The sequence below is a fragment of the Colobus angolensis genome, unplaced genomic scaffold, assembly GCF_000951035.1.
Source record: "Colobus angolensis palliatus isolate OR3802 unplaced genomic scaffold, Cang.pa_1.0 Scaffold7, whole genome shotgun sequence".
Lineage (NCBI taxonomy): Eukaryota > Metazoa > Chordata > Mammalia > Primates > Cercopithecidae > Colobus > Colobus angolensis.
In genome coordinates this window covers 29,657,868-29,675,325 of record NW_012120709.1, presented here as the reverse complement: position 1 = coordinate 29,675,325, position 17,458 = coordinate 29,657,868, and the positions used below count along the sequence as shown (strand labels likewise).

General features: G+C 45.3%; 1 protein-coding gene and 1 pseudogene across 1 annotated transcript in view; both read left to right on the top strand.

Moving 5' to 3' along the window:
• The window catches only part of CLMP (CXADR-like membrane protein), a 122,359-nt gene that overhangs the window by 11,618 nt on the left and 93,283 nt on the right, over positions 1-17,458 (top strand). The window lies entirely within an intron of this gene.
• Positions 16,368-17,458, top strand: part of LOC105501180 — a 28,811-nt pseudogene continuing 27,720 nt past the window's right edge.

Below are 17,458 nucleotides of genomic sequence, written 5' to 3'. Positions count from 1 at the left end.
AAAAAAAAAAAAAAAAAGAGCGACCCTCAGACTAGCCGCAGTGGTTTCACCAGGGAGCTTGTTGGAAATGCAGAATCTCGGACTCACTCACCCCAGACGCACTGACCCAGAATACACGTTTTCGCAAGATCCCCATGGAAGGGGAAAAACATTTTGGAAGAGCAAGCACTTAAGGCACATTCGACAGAAGTTACGGAAACGAAGATTCATACCTGAATCATCTGCCCTGAGAGAGGTGACATCTTCACTGTTCCAAGCTTACATTTTATATGTGATGGTTTGCTCTATACCTCAGGTGATGCACATTGGCACAAAAGACTCAGGTTTATAAACCAAGGAAGAAAGGGGTTATGGGTCCACATTCAGTCCAAATGGAATGAAAGACTGGAGGGTGCGTGAGTGCTGGGTGAGGGTGTGTGGGCATCGAGTGATTTCACAGTTAAGCCTTTCTTGTGTCTTTGAAATGATGATGTTCTTACGAAGGACTTGGAGTTTTCTGGATTCGCTGGCCTACACCCTTTTGCCGAGGTCGGGCTGGAGTATCACAGTGGACAGCAAATAAACCAGACTGTGTGTGAGGACAGCAGCAGCCTGTAATCTTGGGCCTGAGGATTCAGAAAAGGGAAATAAACACCCAGAGGGAAAAGCATATAATAGGAACCACGCTTGCTGAAGAGTAGACCATCAGTAGTTATAACTGAAGAAATATTAGGCCACCAAAGAGGTATTCCAAGACTACATGTTTTCCTGTTTGATGCCTGGCTCTGAATCTAGGTCTCATTTTCACCCTGCCCAAGGAGAGATCAGAAGGGAAAATGCGTAGGTCCCTTCCCTGCTGCAAGAATCTAACCCAGATTTGGAAATGAGTTATTCATGGCTCCCCAGCCTGTGCTACCCTGTGGTGATGACCTCGCTTGGATGGAAACAGAAGTGGTGGAATCTGTGCTCCAGGTGAGAAAGTGGTTGGCCAGCCCTTCATAGGATGCTTCAACAACTTCTCTAGGGCCTTGGCTTATCTCAAAGCAAACCTGGGTCAAAGCAGTTGTTCGGTCTTTTAAATTGGTGCTGTGTGTCATCCTGGGTCAAAGTCATTGTAAAAGTCTTTTAAATGGGTGCTGAGTGTCATCTTTTGTTAATGTTTTTGCTCTAAAACCAGACTGTCAGATGTTAAAATAACAGGCACCAAGCAAGGTACGAAAAGACATTTGTATTTCTAGGATTGCAGAGCAGCCTTGAACTAAAAGCAGCATAACCCACATTTGTCGACTTTCTCTCTATTCCAAGTCACATGCCCAGTAGGGAGCCCAAAATAAGGGCAGCCCAGGGGAGGGAATGACAGGCAGGCCTGGAGATGGATGTGTTCATCCGTTCAGCTGGAGCTGTTTCAGACAAAGCTGATTTCGGCTGTGATATTAATCCCACCCGGACAACAAGAAATCAAACTGTCACTTTTCTCAGAATGAGGTGAAATGTCTGACCTAGGTTTGGTTTTATAACAATTTCTTCTGTGTGTGTTGTTTTCCCTGGGATCTCAAAGGGCTCAGCTGGGGGTGGATCTTAGAAGAAAACACAGATTTCACGTATGGCGCAACTCCCTTGCCTGGTACTGTGAGTGGACATAGTGCCGTGCGTGACCTGAGAGCCTGGGCGGGGAGCAGATTGACAGAGGAGAGAAACTGGGGAACAAAGTCAGACAGAATGGAATTCATTGCCAAAATGTTTGGTACAGATAATAAGTGAAACCAAAGTTTTGGGAGAAGATAGCAAGGAAGATGGAGGAACCTAACTTCGCCTCACAGTGGAGCACGAATACCTAGAATACCTACGTGAGGCGAAAGCAGTCGCTTGAGGGCATTGCATTGGGGTGAGCGAGGGCAGGAGCTGCAGAGAGCCTGGGACCTAGGAAGAGAGCAGGAGAAAGGACGTGTGGGGGCGGGGAGGAGATGGCTGTGAAATTGTTCAGTCTCACTGTGGAAACAGTACACATCATAGTTTACAGGCCAATTTAGAGACCTCCTCCGGCTGTGTGGCGGTGTTGGGAAGTGGCTGAACAACTCACCTCTGGGTCTCAGTTTTCACCCTGCTGGAGGAGAGCCTGGAAGGGAGAAGGTGTAGGTTCCCTCTCTGCCGAAGAGGTCACGCTGTGTGGTATTCCTTTGTGGGGAGCCATAGACTGGATTGCGCATTGTTCTTTCCCCTGCAGGCAGCGTGAGCTGATGCTCTTGACCCTAAGGTTGGAGGCAGAGACCTTCTTACCTGCACACACCCCGGGCCCCCTAGTCTCCTTGCTGCTGCTGGCTCTGCCCCCAGTGCTTTCCTATCACTAAGAATGCCTGGAGACCTTCTCTCCAGGCATCCAGCTTCCCACACAGTCTGACTCTGCCCAAGCCTCTGCCCTTGAAGATGCCAAAATGGTTTCTGTCTCAGAGTCTTTGTGCTTGTTTTTCTCTAGCTCAGGAATGCTCTTTCCCCAGATGGCTGCAAGATTGGCTCCTTGCCTTTCAGGTTTTAGTGCAAACACCACCTCAGTGAGCGCTTTCCTGAAACTCTCTCTCACCCCCGTCCCAGCTAACCAGGGCCTCAGCCTGGTCACTATCACTTTGCCCTGTTATATTTTCTCCCTAACACTTACCTCTGTCTTTTTTTTTTTCATTCCTATGCTTTTCTATCTTTGTCTGTTCGGGCTGCTTAACTAATTACTATAGACTGGGCGACTTACAAACAACAGAAATTTATTCCTCACAGTTCTGGAGGTTGAGAAGTCGAGCAAGAGCAAGGCACAACAGATTAGGTGTCTGCTGAGGGCCTGCTTCCTTGTTCATAGACAGCCACATGGTGGAAGGGGTAAGGGAGCTCTCTGGGGCTTCATTTCTAAGGCTCTGCTCTCATGACCTAATCAGTCCCCAAGGCCCCACCTCCCAATACCAGCACCTTGAGGGGTTAGGATTTCAACATATGAGCTTTGTGGGAAACACACACTTTAGACCGAATGTGCCATGTACTTGTTTACTGCCTGTCTCTGCAATAGCCAAGACTTCGTCTATATCATTTAGTTCATTTACTTCTGCATCCTTAGTGCTTAGGACAGTGCCTGACACAGAGATGCTCGTGTACTCACTGAAGGTTACCCAGCTGGTAAGCAATGAAGTCTGAATGTGAACCCAGGCAGTCTGACTCTAGAGCTGGTGCCATAAATTAATGTTATTTAAGCCATCTAAGCCCCTGCTTCTCAGAGTTTTAGAATTTACTTGGGAAGCTTGTTAAAAATGCAAGTTCTGATTTAAGTCTAGGGTGGGGCCTAGGACTCTGAATTTCCAATAAGTTCCCAGCCAGTGTTGCTGGTCCATGGAAAAAGGCTCCCAGGAAGAAAGAGAGGGAGGGAAGGAGAGAAACAGAGGCTCAGCGAAGTTAGGACGGCTTTCCTTAAACTATACAGCTAGTTGGTGGCAGAGGTGGGACTCCAGCCAAGGGGCCTGGCTCCCAGCCCAAAGCTCTTTGAATCCCCAGCAAGCCCAAGGATTTTAAGGCATACTTACATCTTGAATTCATAATTGCAAAGGGGGCCTAGGACCCTGGCCTCTGCCCCCTGCGGATCACTGGTAATGGGTTGCCACTGGGCCTTCCCATTACAGGGCACAACAGTTCATGTTTTGAGAGACAAGAGTGGTTTCCCCAGAATTTCCAAACCCCCTTCTAGCACAAACACTGAAGTGTATAATCTCCACCCTCTCTGCCTCATGAACAAGACCCCTCTAGCGGCTCTAGGGTTTGCCATTACAGTATTTGTTACAATGAGTGTCAGCTCATTTGTGCAGCCTCCACCCTTCCCCAGGCTTCCTCGTTCCTTTCTTTCTGACACAGGAGATTAGAGCTAGACCTGTTGGAAACTTTTACAAATCTCTCTGTCCCGCCTTCCACCCAATAGAAATCCCTTTCTGAAAGATGATCATGCATCCTCCCTTTGAGCAAACAACAGGAAGCTCAGTACTTGCAAAGCCCTTTCCACTCTCAGGCAGCTCCTTCCATGAGAAAAGGCTTTCTCCTCTGAACTGGAGTTTCCTTTCCTGGCATCTTCCACCAACTGAGGCAATAAATGTTAGTAATGGCCATAACTGCCTCATAAGCAAAGGGTCCTCCAATTTATAAAGCGATGTTTTAAAAACATTTATCAGGCTGGGTGTAGGGGCTCATGTTTGCTAATCCCAGCACTTTGGGAGGCTGAGGCAGGAGGATCGCTTGAGGCCAGGAGTTGGAGACCAGCCTGAGCAACATAGGGAGACACCATCTCTAAATAATTTTTTTTAATTTATCTGTAACAGACACTGTGCTAGCGTTTTCATGTATGTGACACTTCATGTAATACAACCATACCCCGAAGTACAAAGCACCAATCCTCATTCTACCAATACATAAACTGAGGCTCAGAGGGTTTAAATGACTTGCCCAAAGATAGAGGCCCCATAAGCTTCAGAGGCCATGTCCTTTCTAAGACACCACAGTCGCACATCCCCCTGCTACTCAAAAACCCTTCAGAGTCCTTTCATTTGCATCTCCCATCCTGCTCTTCTTTGACAAAGGAATCACTCCTATCCCTTTAACCTTCCTTTCTAGTTATCACAAGAATGCTAACCATCATGAATGGAGGTCATGTTACGTCCCAGGCACTCAATATGTAGACTAAGTTAATCTCCATAACAACCATCAAATAACTCCATTTTATAGATGAGCAAACTGCTGAAACTCAGAGAAGCAATTTGTTCAATGGCACTCAATTAGTGACTGTCAGAAAGCTAGGATTCAGCTTGGGTCTCTGTGAAAATGAGAAAAATGCTAGAGTGAAGGAATGCAATGAAGGCAATGGGAATCCAAGTAAGGAGTGATGCACACTTGGACATTCTCCCATTCGAACCGTCTTTCTGGTGTTGGCACGCTTGACCTCTCCTACAGAATGACTTAGCACAAAAGGGGGCTCTTCAGGGGAGTCTAATATGGGCAGGGGAGTAGGGCCTGAGGTATGGAGGCCATTGTGGAGGTCATTTGACACCAATTCTAAGTACATTTTTTAAAAGCAAGATTTGGCCCAGACAGGATGGCTCATGCCAGCACTTTGGGAGGCTGAGGCGGGTGGATCACCTGAGGTCTGGAGTTCGAGGCCAGCCTGGCCAACATGGTGACACTCCGTCTCTACTAAAAATACAAAAAAATTAGCCCGGCGTGATGGCACGTGCCTGTAATCCCAGTTCCTCTGGAGGCTGAGGTAGAAGTATCGCTTGAACCCGGGAGGCGGAGGTCGCAGTGAACCAAGATCGTGCCACTGCACTGCAGACTCCAGCCTGGGCAACAAAGTGAGACTCCGTGTTAAAAATAATAAAATAAGTAAATAAAAATAAATAAAAACAAGATTTATTGGGATATAATTAACATACAATGAACTGCAGATATTTGAACTATATAATTGGTTGAGTTTCATATATGCCCATGAAACATCACCACAATCAAGATGTTTTAAACATGTGTCATAAATCCAAAAAGGATGGCATCTCAAGGCTGGGCATGGCAGCTCACGCCTGCAATCTCAGCTATAGTCCAGACTGTAGAGAACCTGTCGTCCTCCCTTTGCTTCTAGATTCCCATACAACTTTGCGGTTTGATGATTAGTTTTGATCTTGAGGCCCAGAATCCACGTTTACAGCCCTGTTTGGCTTTTTCAGATTCCCATGAACCCCTCATGTGAGTTTAAGAATACATTTACCGTCAAGTTCTTGGGGCTGAAAGATAAAGTAAATGTAACCCAAGGGTGTCGGTCCTCCAGCTGAGGGTTCCTGACTCAGCAAGGATGAAGTGACTCACCAGAGCCTCCAAGAAGATGCTCAGGAGACAGGAGGGAGGCACAGGGCCAATGTCCACTTCCCACCCTCCCATCTGCTTCCTATTCCCTCACTTTTTCTTCCTAAGACCGCACCTCCCAAATACACTGCATCAAAGGAGAAAAACACCCCAAAGCAGTGAGGATTTTGAGGGAAGGGCTCTGAATTCAGACAGAAGCCTGCTCTAGGACTGCCTCTAAATGGCCTAAGTACCATCTTTACCCTAAGACGGTCTATATTCCCCTCCATCAAATTAATCTCTATCTACTCTAAGCTCTCATGAACTTTCTGTTATGGCAACAATCACCTGCTACCCTTCAAAATATGATGATTCCCACATCTTTCACTTTCTAGACCGTAAGCTCTCTGCGGCCATAATGCTGATCTGATTCTTCTTTGCATCCTCTGTAGTGGCTAACGTGGTCCTCAGTGGGTAGTTGTTGAACGGACAAGTGAATGACCTACCTTGTCCTAAACCTCAGGGCAGGACTTAGAGCTGAGCATAGCACTACCCTTGTGTCTCTCACACCACATGCTACATGTGAAGTATGAGTAGACACCCAAAATGGTGATTCTCTGTGTGTGTGTAATATAAATAGAACCAGGGAGATGCATACACTGTCTCCTTCACATACACTGTTAACTCTCTGCATAGGTAAGGCTTGGCTTAACAGATTGTCACTAGTAAGGCTGCTTCCTGCGGGAGATATAGCTCCCACCTCCAACAGTACCGGCAGTACCGGCAGGTGCTAAGGAGCCAAGAGAGAACAGGCATTCAAAGTGGGAGGGAATAGTTACCAGCATGGGGGTGGAATCTCAGCAACTAGGGTCCCATTGGCTCAGTCTCAACCTTCAAAGGAAGCCTATGGAGTAGTGGTGCCTGCGGGCCACCAGCCTACCATTTCTGCTTCCAGAGACATTCATTCCTTGAACAAAAGGCCCAAATGGTTAAGCTTCCTTAGGTCACTCAAAGAGGAATCTTTACACATCAGACAAAATGTGATTTCAAATATAGACATGCCTAAATGAGTGTTTCTCAATTTGTTTTTCATTTCAGGAACTAGTGTAATTTCAAAAATAAATTTGGGCACAAAATCAGGGGCTCACTTTTAAAATATTATTGACTATAGTTTTAAACAAAAATACAAACTACCATCCTGCTGTTAAAATTATTCCTAAAAAGAAGCAGAATTTCAAAAACAAAAATAAAAAGGCAGTTGGCAACCATTCATGGACAGCTCTCTGTGTTTCTAACAGCTAACACTTAGTGCTAAATGTACACTAGGCACTATTCTAAGTATTTTAATAGTATCTCGTTTTATACCCATGCAGATTACATCATCTATATTTTTTCTTACTCCCATGTGAGGCAATGAGAATGTCAAGGACCGGTGGCATAAGTTTATACTCTAGTGCTAGGCAATCACTAGCATTTTGGTAACTAACAAAAATAAGATTTCTTGAGGCAACTCGCAGCTGCAGGAATCAAAACTTCTATGAATCTTCAAGTTTCCATCTGATGCAAAGGCCAGGATGTGATCTTTCAGAGTGAGCTCTTCTGTGCAGGATCTAGATGACAAACATCTTCCTCTCAAGTTTTCTTCAATATATGGAACCCACTGAGTTCTGTTCCCAGTTGACAAATGAGACTCATAAGCTTGCAGCCTTTGTCAACCAATGCAATGTCCCAAATAAATAATAGTTGAGCCAAAGCTAAAATCCTTCAAACTGTATTTTTGCGTAAAAGATAAAGGAAAAGCAAGCTGGGTGTGGCGACTCACACCCGTAGTCCCAAGTACTCGGGAAGTTGAGGAGGGAGGATCTCTTGTTGGGCCCATCAGTCTGGGTGATACAGTGAGACCTCGTGATATTGTTTGGCTCTGTGCCCTCACTCAAATCTCATCTCGATTTGTAATCCCCACCTGTCAAGGGAGGGACCTGTAACCCCCACATGTTGAGGGAGGAAGGTAATTGGATCATGGGGCGGTTTCCCCCATGCTGTTCTCATGACAGTGAGTGAGTTCTCGTGAGATTTGTTGGTTTTATAAGTGTTTAGAAGTTCCGTCTTTGCTCCTCTCTCTCTTGCCGCCTTGTGAAGGTGTCCGTTTCCCCTTCCACCATGATTATAAGTTTCCTGAGGCCTCCCCAGCCATGCAGAACTGTCAAACCTTTCTTTATAAATTACCCAGTCTCAGGGAAGTTCTTTATAGCAGTGTGAAAATGGACTAATACACCCCATCTCTTAAAAAACTTTTTTTAATAAGTCAGGCATGGTGGTGCAGGCCTACAGTCCCAGCTACTAGAGAGACAGAGGCAGGAGGATCACTTGATCTCAGGAGTTTGACACTGCTGCAAACCATGATTGCATCACCATACTGCAGCTGGGGTGACAGAACGAGATCTTGTCGCTAAAACACAAAGGAAAAGCTACCACTTTTGCAATAGAGAGCCCCTTTCCCCTCTGTACTAGCCTCTACTTCCAAAGTACAGGCATTAACATTCCACTAGTATGTTTCACAATGAGCACACACCAGATGGCTTTAACCCAGGGAAGGAATGCTGGGTCGAGTAACAGGGCGATGAATTAAATAACCCTTAGCTAACCATTTAAAAAATCCTAAGTGCTTCCTAATTTCTAGATTAAAGAAAATTCATGGGGCCTTAAAAGAGACAGAATGTAAAGGAACTTAGATTGCCGCCTCTGGACAGAAGGGCCTTTAGAAGATGGATACACCAGCAAGGTCAACCATTGCAAAAGTCTCCCCAGAGACCAGACACATCTTCCAAAGAGGAAGGAGGCAGCAAGTGGGAGGCTCTTTTATTTATTTTTTCAATGCTTAACAAAACAGCCCAAGGAGACCCAATGTCAGGCCTACATGTGAAATATTATATTTCGGGAGATAGTGCTTTAGTGCCCAACTGGAAGAGAAGCTGGATTCAGGATAGGATGTGGCCTAGTCCAGATAATCTTTGCCTATATCATCCCTTCCCATTAACCATCTTGCTTCCCTGAATAAGAAGAAAGGAAACAATCAGAATTTCTTATTATACATAGTATGCAACAGAAAACTTTAAAACTATTTCCTGTTCCGAAAAAACTGGGTGTGGAAGGAGATATGAGGTAGCACAGTATAGTAGAAGGAGCATGTAATTACTTGTAGGAAGAACTTGCTCTGAAGGACAATGTCTTGGCCTCTATGTAAGGTGGAAAGGTTAAGGTTAAACTTAAGAAGTTTACATTTCTAGGCCTGGAATTTTTATTTTTTGTTTTATTAAAAAAAACTTTTTTTGAAACAGGGTCCCACCTGTTGCCCAGGCTGGAATGCAGTGGCGACATCACAGCTCACTGCTGCCTTGACTTCCCAGACTCAGGTGGTCCTCCCACCTCAGCCTCCCATGTAGCTGAGACTACAGGCATGCACCACCATGCCCGGCTAATTTTTTGGATTTCTTGTAGAGATGAGATTTCACCATGTTGCCCAGGCTGGTCTCGAACTCCTGAACTCAAGTGATCCACCCACTTTGACCTCCCAAATTGTTGAGATTACAGGTCTGATCCACAGCACCCAGCCCAGGCCTGGAATTTTTTTTTTTTTTGATGTGGTAAAGGAGTGGGGCATCCACAGTGCTGTTATTTATCAGCTCTGTGATCTTAGGCAAGTCACTTATTCCTGAGCTTCAGTTTCCTCATCTGCAAAACAAGGACATTAACTTCCATTTTACAGAGGAAAAGGATGAGGCTCTTAGAGGTTAAGAAATGTGGCCAAAGTGACAAACTAGTGTATACCTTATTGCCAAGCCTGTGCTCTTTTCCTTAATCACCCCAACCCTCAAGATGAGATCATATGCATTAAAATGTTTAGTAATGAGCCAGGCACTATGCAGTCATTCCCTTGTGGTTATTACACACAGACTTCCATCTGGCATGTATAAAAAGGAATGTCAGCCCACATCTACATGTGTCCATGAATGCATTCATGTAAGACTGTGCATTACAAATAGAAGTCGCTTTATGGTCTGACTAGCATGAGAATACTTTTGCAATAACAGGATAGAACAGGGACTCTCCAAGAAAACCCAGGCTGTGTGCTGGCTCCAGCCATAAAACAGTCTCGTATCATGGGCGGTTGCACGAGCTCTCATGCCAGCACTGCAGCTGGCACTGGCTTGTTCCCAACAGGGGATCCTACCTACTATCCTGTCCCAGAATCGAGCTCTTTCTAAGAGGTTAAAGCAAACCATATCTGCTTTTACTAATAGTTGTTCCAGAGAAGTCTAGGAAAAGAAGATGTTAACTTTGAGAGTGAAGCTCTGGGTTTGTATCTAAGGGTGCAAGGTGTGACATCTCCTGCATCCTGAAAAGGTGTCATGCAAAATGGTGACGAGGAAAATACTATGGCCCTTATAGAAACATCCCTCCAGAAGTGCTCATACATTGTTAGTAGGTGCAGACAGCACAAACCTCTTTAAAAAACATTTAAAAGTCAGCTTCAGGAATTTTAAAACCATTCATAGTCTTGGCCCAATAATTCCATTGTTAGAAATCTATGCTAAGGACATAATAAAATACAATGTGCAAAAATGTTTATTGGCTGGGCATGGTGGCTCACACCTGTAATCCCAGCACTTTGGGAGGCCAAGGCAGGTGGATCACTTGAGCCCAAGAGTTTGAGACCAGCCTGGGCAACATGGCTAAACCCTGTCTCTACAAAAAAAATAACAAAAAATTAGCCAGGTATAGTGGCTCACACCTATAGTGCCAGCTACATGGGAGGCTGAGATGGGAGGATCACCTGAGCTCAAGAGGTTGAGGCTGCAGTGAGCCAAGATGGTGCCATTGCACTGCAGCCTGGATGACTAAGAGAGGCCCTGTCTAAAAAGAACAAATAAATAAACAATAAAAGTTTATTGCAACATGAACACTGGCACAAACTAAACATCTCAAAATAAGAAAGTGGCTAAGTAGGCTGGGCGCGGTGGCTCAAGCCTGTAATCCCAGCACTTAGGGAGACTGAGGCAGGTGGATCACGAGGTCAGGAGATCGAGACCATCATGGCTAACATGGTGAAATCCCATCTCTACTAAAAATACAAAAAGTTAGCCAGGCGTGGTGGTGGGCGTCTATAGTCCCAGCTACTCAGGAGGCTGAGGCAGGAGAATCGCTTGAACCCAGGAGGCACCTGGGAGACAGAATGAGACTCTGACTCAAACAAAAAAAAAAAAAAGAAAGAAAGTGGCTAAGTAAATTATGATTCATGAATCTGTATAATCAAATATAGTACTTCTCATAAAACAGATGACAAAGAAATTTTATGACTTGGATAAATGCTCATGATATAATGTTGAGTAAAAAAAAAAGAATACAGAATTATATATACAGTATAGTAAAATCTCTGCAGTGAATATGTATAAATGCTTAGAAAACAGCCTGGAAGGAGATCTGCACTGAAGTGTTAAGAGCCAACACAGATGATGGTTATTTTCTTCATTATTTTTGTCCTTATTATCCAAGTTTTGTATAACAAGTATGTATAACTTCTATTTTTAAAGTATTACTTTAAACATCTAAATGTCTAAGTGCCACTCGTCCTTAAATGGCTTTCTCTCTTGCTTGAATTAGTACGACAGTCTTCTAACAGGCCGGGCGCGTTGGCTCATGCCTGTAATCCCAGCGCTTTGGGAGACTGAGGAGGGCGGATCACTTGAGGCTAGGAGTTCAAGACCAGCCTGGCCAACAGGGTGAAACCCTGTCTCTACTAAAACACAAAAATTGGCCGGGCATGGTGGCACGCACCTGTTAATCCCAGCTACTCGGAAGGCTGAGACAGGGGAACTGCTTGAACTCAAGAGGTGGAAGTTGCAGTGAGCTAAGATCACACCACTGCACTCCAGCCTGGGTGACAGAGTTAGACTCCGTCTCAAAAAAAAAAAAAGTAAAGAAAAGAAAAAAAAAAAAGCTGAGAGAACAGTCTCCCAATTACCCTCCCTTCTCCAGTCCCACCCCCTTTCCAGCCTGGAGTCTCCAAGGTTACCTTCTGTGGACTCTAAGGGACCAGCTAGCCCTTAGCTTAATGCAGACTTTATCTACTTGGTGTCTTTAAACTAGGAGAACCCTTTAGACTCCCTAGTATGACTTGCTGTTCCCCATCTAGGCCAGACCCTTTCAGATCTTCTGGTCTTCATGCATGTTCTTCCCTCTACTTAGAATGACACCCTTTCCCCATTTTTGTACCTGGAAAATGCTTACTTGGCATTTAAGGCCAAGCTCAGAGGTTAGCCCCTCTGGGAAACCTTGCCCATCAACCGTAAGCAGAGCTGGTTGCTTTTTGCTGTGGTCCCCAGAGACTTTGCTCATACCCTGGTTTTAACAAATACCATAATGTGTTGTGATAAGTGTATTCGAATGTCTCCCCACATAAGACCATATGATCGTAAGGATGAAGTCTGAGACTCATTGGTCTTGGTATGCTCAGCGCCTGGCACAGAGCCCTCGCCCCGCAATGAACAGATGAAGAAACTGGTTATTAAGCTGAGACCAGGGAGGCAGCAGGGAGTATTAATGCCAGCAAAGAGTCTTTACAGGACGACAACGAGCTGATCTTCATGCCTTACAGCGGCAAGAAAAAGCAGGCTTCATGTGCAACACAGCACTTAAGTCGGCCAAAAGGAGGAACTTCCACAGGTTGTTATTGAGGACTGAACTCTGACCTTTTTTCTTTTCTTCCCCAAATTACTACCTAAGGGGCCTGGGGAGTTCGCCCTCCAAACCATGAAGTCTCACCAGAGGGATTTGATTTAACCCTATATAATGTGGCCTGCTTTCCAACCTGACTCTGGCACGTCACATAACGAATAAGGAAGGAAATCAAATTAGTTTCACCCCAAATATATTTCCTGGCCATATCTTGAAATTGCCCTACAAAGCCATCTCTTGGGGTTAAAAGTCTACATTCTATAGAGAATCTCCTTTTCCTCTTCCAGACCCTTTTCCTGATGGAAGAGAGAATCCACTAAGAGTCTGGCACCTTTTTAAGTCTGATGAGAAATTTACAATCAATTGTCTCTGAAGCGGTACCTGGAGACTTTATCTGCGTAATAAGAACCTAGGTCTCTGCAACCCCTTAACTCAGACACTTCTATTGAGTCCAGGTCTTTAGATAAACTCTTTCAACCCACTGCCAATCGGAAAAATTTTAAATTTACCTATAACTTGGAGGCATCGCCCACAAACCCCCCAACACCCACTTCCCCTGCTTCGAGTTGTCCCACCTTTCTGGACCAAACCAATGTACATCTTAAATGTATCCTAAAATGATAAAACCGAGCTGTGCCCCTACCACCTTGAGCACATGTTGTCAGGGTCTCCTGAGAGCTGCGTTATGGGCCATGGTCACTCTTATTTGGTTCAGAACATGTTTCTTCAAATATTTTACAGAGTTTGGCTCTTTTGATTGACACTATGATTGCAATGCATGAAAAATTGGGGTAAGAGGGATGTCTTAGGAGTGGAATATAAAGTTCCCTATCTAAGAGGGGTTGGACACTGTCCTTCTTGGAGACTGGAAGATGGACAAGATGACCTCAGTCAGACCTAGGCTTCAGTGTCTTGTCCAAAGAAACAGGATGGAAGCTTTCTCCCGGAGCCCACTGTGATTCTGCCATAGGTGTGGGCAGGTTTCCATGTCAGCTGCACTAAAAAACCCAGATCTGCAATTTGAACCTGAGGCCTTGCAGACAAAGAAGACTGTGTGAAGAGTAGACCCAGTTACTTGCAAACCCAGCAGGGCTCTTGGCTCCTCAACGCTCATTAGCATCTTAAGTTCACATAAATATATATGAGGCCTGTGGATTCCTCTGGGAATCCCAGAGGCCCTCAGAGCCAAAGCAAAATCTCTTTCTCTTGGCACCTCCTCCTGGACCTTTGGAGCCCAGCTGCTTTGGGGAGCCCAGCTGCCTCCAGGGATTCCCCAGCAGGGACCTGACAGCTCATTTTCAGAGTGCCAAAATAGACACTTGGTCCTTTGGGGGACCAGAGCTTTGTTCTGTCCCTCCCTTTCTTACAGTGGTCTTTCATATTCACGGGCCCCTGAAGAGCAGGGTCTCCCCACTACCCTCTCATATGCCCCAATCCTAAGTGAGTGCTTGGATGCAGCACATTCTGTGCGAAGCCCGGAGTAGAGGCTGCATAACCCAAGGAGGGCAGGTGCAAGAGGGCTGAGGGGAATGAGACCCAGAATATTTTGTTCTTAAAGGACTCCCAATCTAACGCAATATACAAAATAGAGAAGGAAGAACAAAAAGCATACACTTAATATGCAGCATCCACCTCACATAATCAGCAGCATGTGAACCTTGTAAATTCCACAGAGATGAGGCAGGACAAGAAAGAGTTGCTGCTGGATCCGATTGCAGAGGACTTCTTAGAGGAGGTGACTTTTGACAAGAAAAGGATGGGGTTTGGAGGGTTCTGACTATTGGTCAGGGTTAGCTGACCCTGTCCTACCCGGCTCCCAGGGAACACTGCAAGGCAATTGAGCGGCAAAGAGAAAAGTAGCCCCAAGGCTTCCTCATTCCCCAAGAATATCCCTGCCTTATTCCCAACTAACTTGCCCAACTATCTCAGTTATTTCCAAATCTGGAAGGAACAAAGGGCTTTCAGAGAAACGCCACAAAAAGAAGACAGTGGAATCCAGATGTAGATAGGAAGAGCCAGTGGGGGTAGCTGCCCTAGATGCTGTCTGGCCGAAGCCGGAATGCCATGGCCCCAGCTCCAGGGTGGATGCTACAGCCCTAGCCCTGCCCTGGCCAGATACATGGACTTTCCTCTGCAGCCTGCTTTGTGAAAAAAGCATATGTACCACTTAGTGGACCTGAGGTGGGGGTGGGAGGGGGCAGGCAGTGAATAAAAGTGGAAAGAGGAAATGATGGTGGCAGATATTCAACCCCAATCATGTTTTTCAGCTCGGATTCTTAGGACGGGATTTCTCCAGTTCTAATTCCTTTGTTGACCATGGTAGGCTGGCATGCCTCTGTCAGTTTAAGAACAAGCTTTCAGCTTCTGGAAATATCATTCATACTAAGTAGCCTGTCTGTCTGCCTGTCTTTCCTTCCTGGGTTTGATAAGAGAGACTGCACTGTCTCCATTTGCTTCTCAGGAACTCAACAATCCTCCCTCATCCTCACAAGCTTCCTTCTGGATAGGGAAGGAGGCACGTTCCCAACTAGGGAAGAGCTTCCCCTTTCCTTGAGATCTTCAACTTGGAGTCACAGCAGGTGAGATTGGAAGAGTCCTTTGAGGTCTTTAACTTGAACTTCTATCACAAGCCCAGAGTGAGGAGGTGACATATTAAGAGCTGGGGCTATAATCCAGGGTCATTGCTTTGCCAGCAGGGTAAGAGGTAGCATGGAACAGAGGCTTCAGCACAATATCTGCAACCAAACTAGCTCAGCTTCACTAAAAAGACATCTGTCTTTCTAACTGGATGGCGTCAAGCTTTCAAAACCTTGAACAAGTTGAACTTCTCTGAATGTCTGTTTCCTCAGCTTCCCAAAATGAAGGATGATAATAATAATACCTCTTCATAGGGTGATCTGTAAGATTATTGATAGTAATCGCTATCACTCATCAAGTACCTACTATGTGCCAAGCACTGTGCTAAACACCATATGTGCCCATTACCCCAAGGTACCTAGTGCCGTGCCTGGCACTTAGTAATGTTAACTGTAATGACTGATTACTACACTCAGAACACAATGACCCACATTAGCCAAGGACATCTCTCATCTTTGGCAGCAGATTTCCTTTTTTTTTTTAAGCTTTATTTTGTTTCTGATCGACACATAATAATTGTACGTATTTATGGGGTGCAATGAGATGTTTCGATGCGTGTATATGATGGGTAACGATCAAATCAGGGTGATAAGCATTTTCATCACCTCAAATATGTATCGTTTCCTTGTGGTGAGAACATTCAAAATCCTCTCTTCTAACTATTTTGAAATATACAACACACCATTGTCAACCATAGTCACGCTCCCATGCAACAGAACCTGAACCGTTTCCTCCTATTGGCAGCAGACTTCTGAGATGGTGGAACGCCTATGGCCCCCAGTTTCTGAAAGTCAGGAAGACCTAAAAGCAAGAGAGCAGCTCATGTTCAGGCTGCACCATGTCTTGCTGACCTGTTCTCCCACACCGGGGAGGGGTCACTGGACTTCCAGTCCAAACACGGCCTGTTCTCATCTTGTTTAAACAAGGCCCAGAAGGCAGGCAGGCTGTCTGTGGTTGGGGAGGAAGCTACAAGGCTGTTTGGGATTCCATGCAACAGACTCTGGGCTATTGAAGCTGTCAGGCTGATACACAAGCTCTGTCAGGCTTGTAGTTCTTGGCATTCTGGCTGCTTCCACCATGACCATTTATAGTCAATCCCTCTGAAGAGGGTGTAGCCCTTGGGCTTGGCGAAAGAGATAAAGTTGGAGAAGAGGCACCTGGATGTAGGGATGCCCACAGTAACTTCTAGAAAACCTCCCTACATCCAAACACTACCAGTGTCCCAGAACTTGGGCTCGACTGCTCCCCCTTCAGGCCTGCGAGGTAAGAAGCCTTAAGATGCGGAAAGGAGGTTGGAAGGTGGAATGAATGGAAGGACTGTGGCTGCAAATCATGAATTTTTAGTGGCATTTTGATGTCGGATGAGTCCATATGGCTATGTAGTAGAGAATTCAGATCTTATGCCCGTTGAATTTAGAATTTTTCTCTTGAAATTTAAGACCGTTTTAAGCATACTGGAAGTAGCAAAACCTCCATAGAACTTGGGAAAATGAAAGATGACTTGACAGTGTTGACGGTCCAATCTGGTTGCTGACTGTGGCAAGTCCAGCCTCTCTACATCACCTTGCTTCCAATGGTACCTTCCTGGGGAGAGGGCACACTAGGTCTCACTTGTCCTGGGTAGACCCTGTGCTCTCTTAGTCCTTGAGCTGATGAAAGATTAAGGGAGGGTTTGGGAATGGTCCCTACAGTCTTTGGGCTGGGTACAAAGAAGACTGCTTTTGAAGCTGGCTCGCTGAATTTCTAGCAAGTCAGGAAACTGAAAATAATGATGCTAAAAAGAGGAAAGCTTTTAGTGGCAAGCTGCTAAGGCCACAGGGAATCAGTACTTTAAGATGGTCACCATGGACACCATGGGCCTTCATGCACCTGCCAGAATGCAGAAAAATAATAAAGTCTTAATGTTAACTATGAGAGGAACATCTGGACATGGAGGGAAGGGATGGTCAGGAACACGGCTAGAGTATTAATATCATGTGGCAGGTACTAGATACTGGATCGTGGACTTCATATACACTATTTTGTTGTTTTAATGTCATAATTGTTAGTTTCATTCTTATGAATGAAACTAAAGTTGTAATAGGTCAAGTAAATTGCTCAAAGTTTTAGAGCATATGGTAAGATATGTTGGAGCTGGGATTCCAACTTCTCCCTACTTTCAGGCTGTTTTTAACAGCCTGTTCATACCAACGTTAGCTACTTGTTTGGAAACACTCCCTCCTGGGGGATGCCTTGTCGTCAGAGGGCAGCTGACAGATCA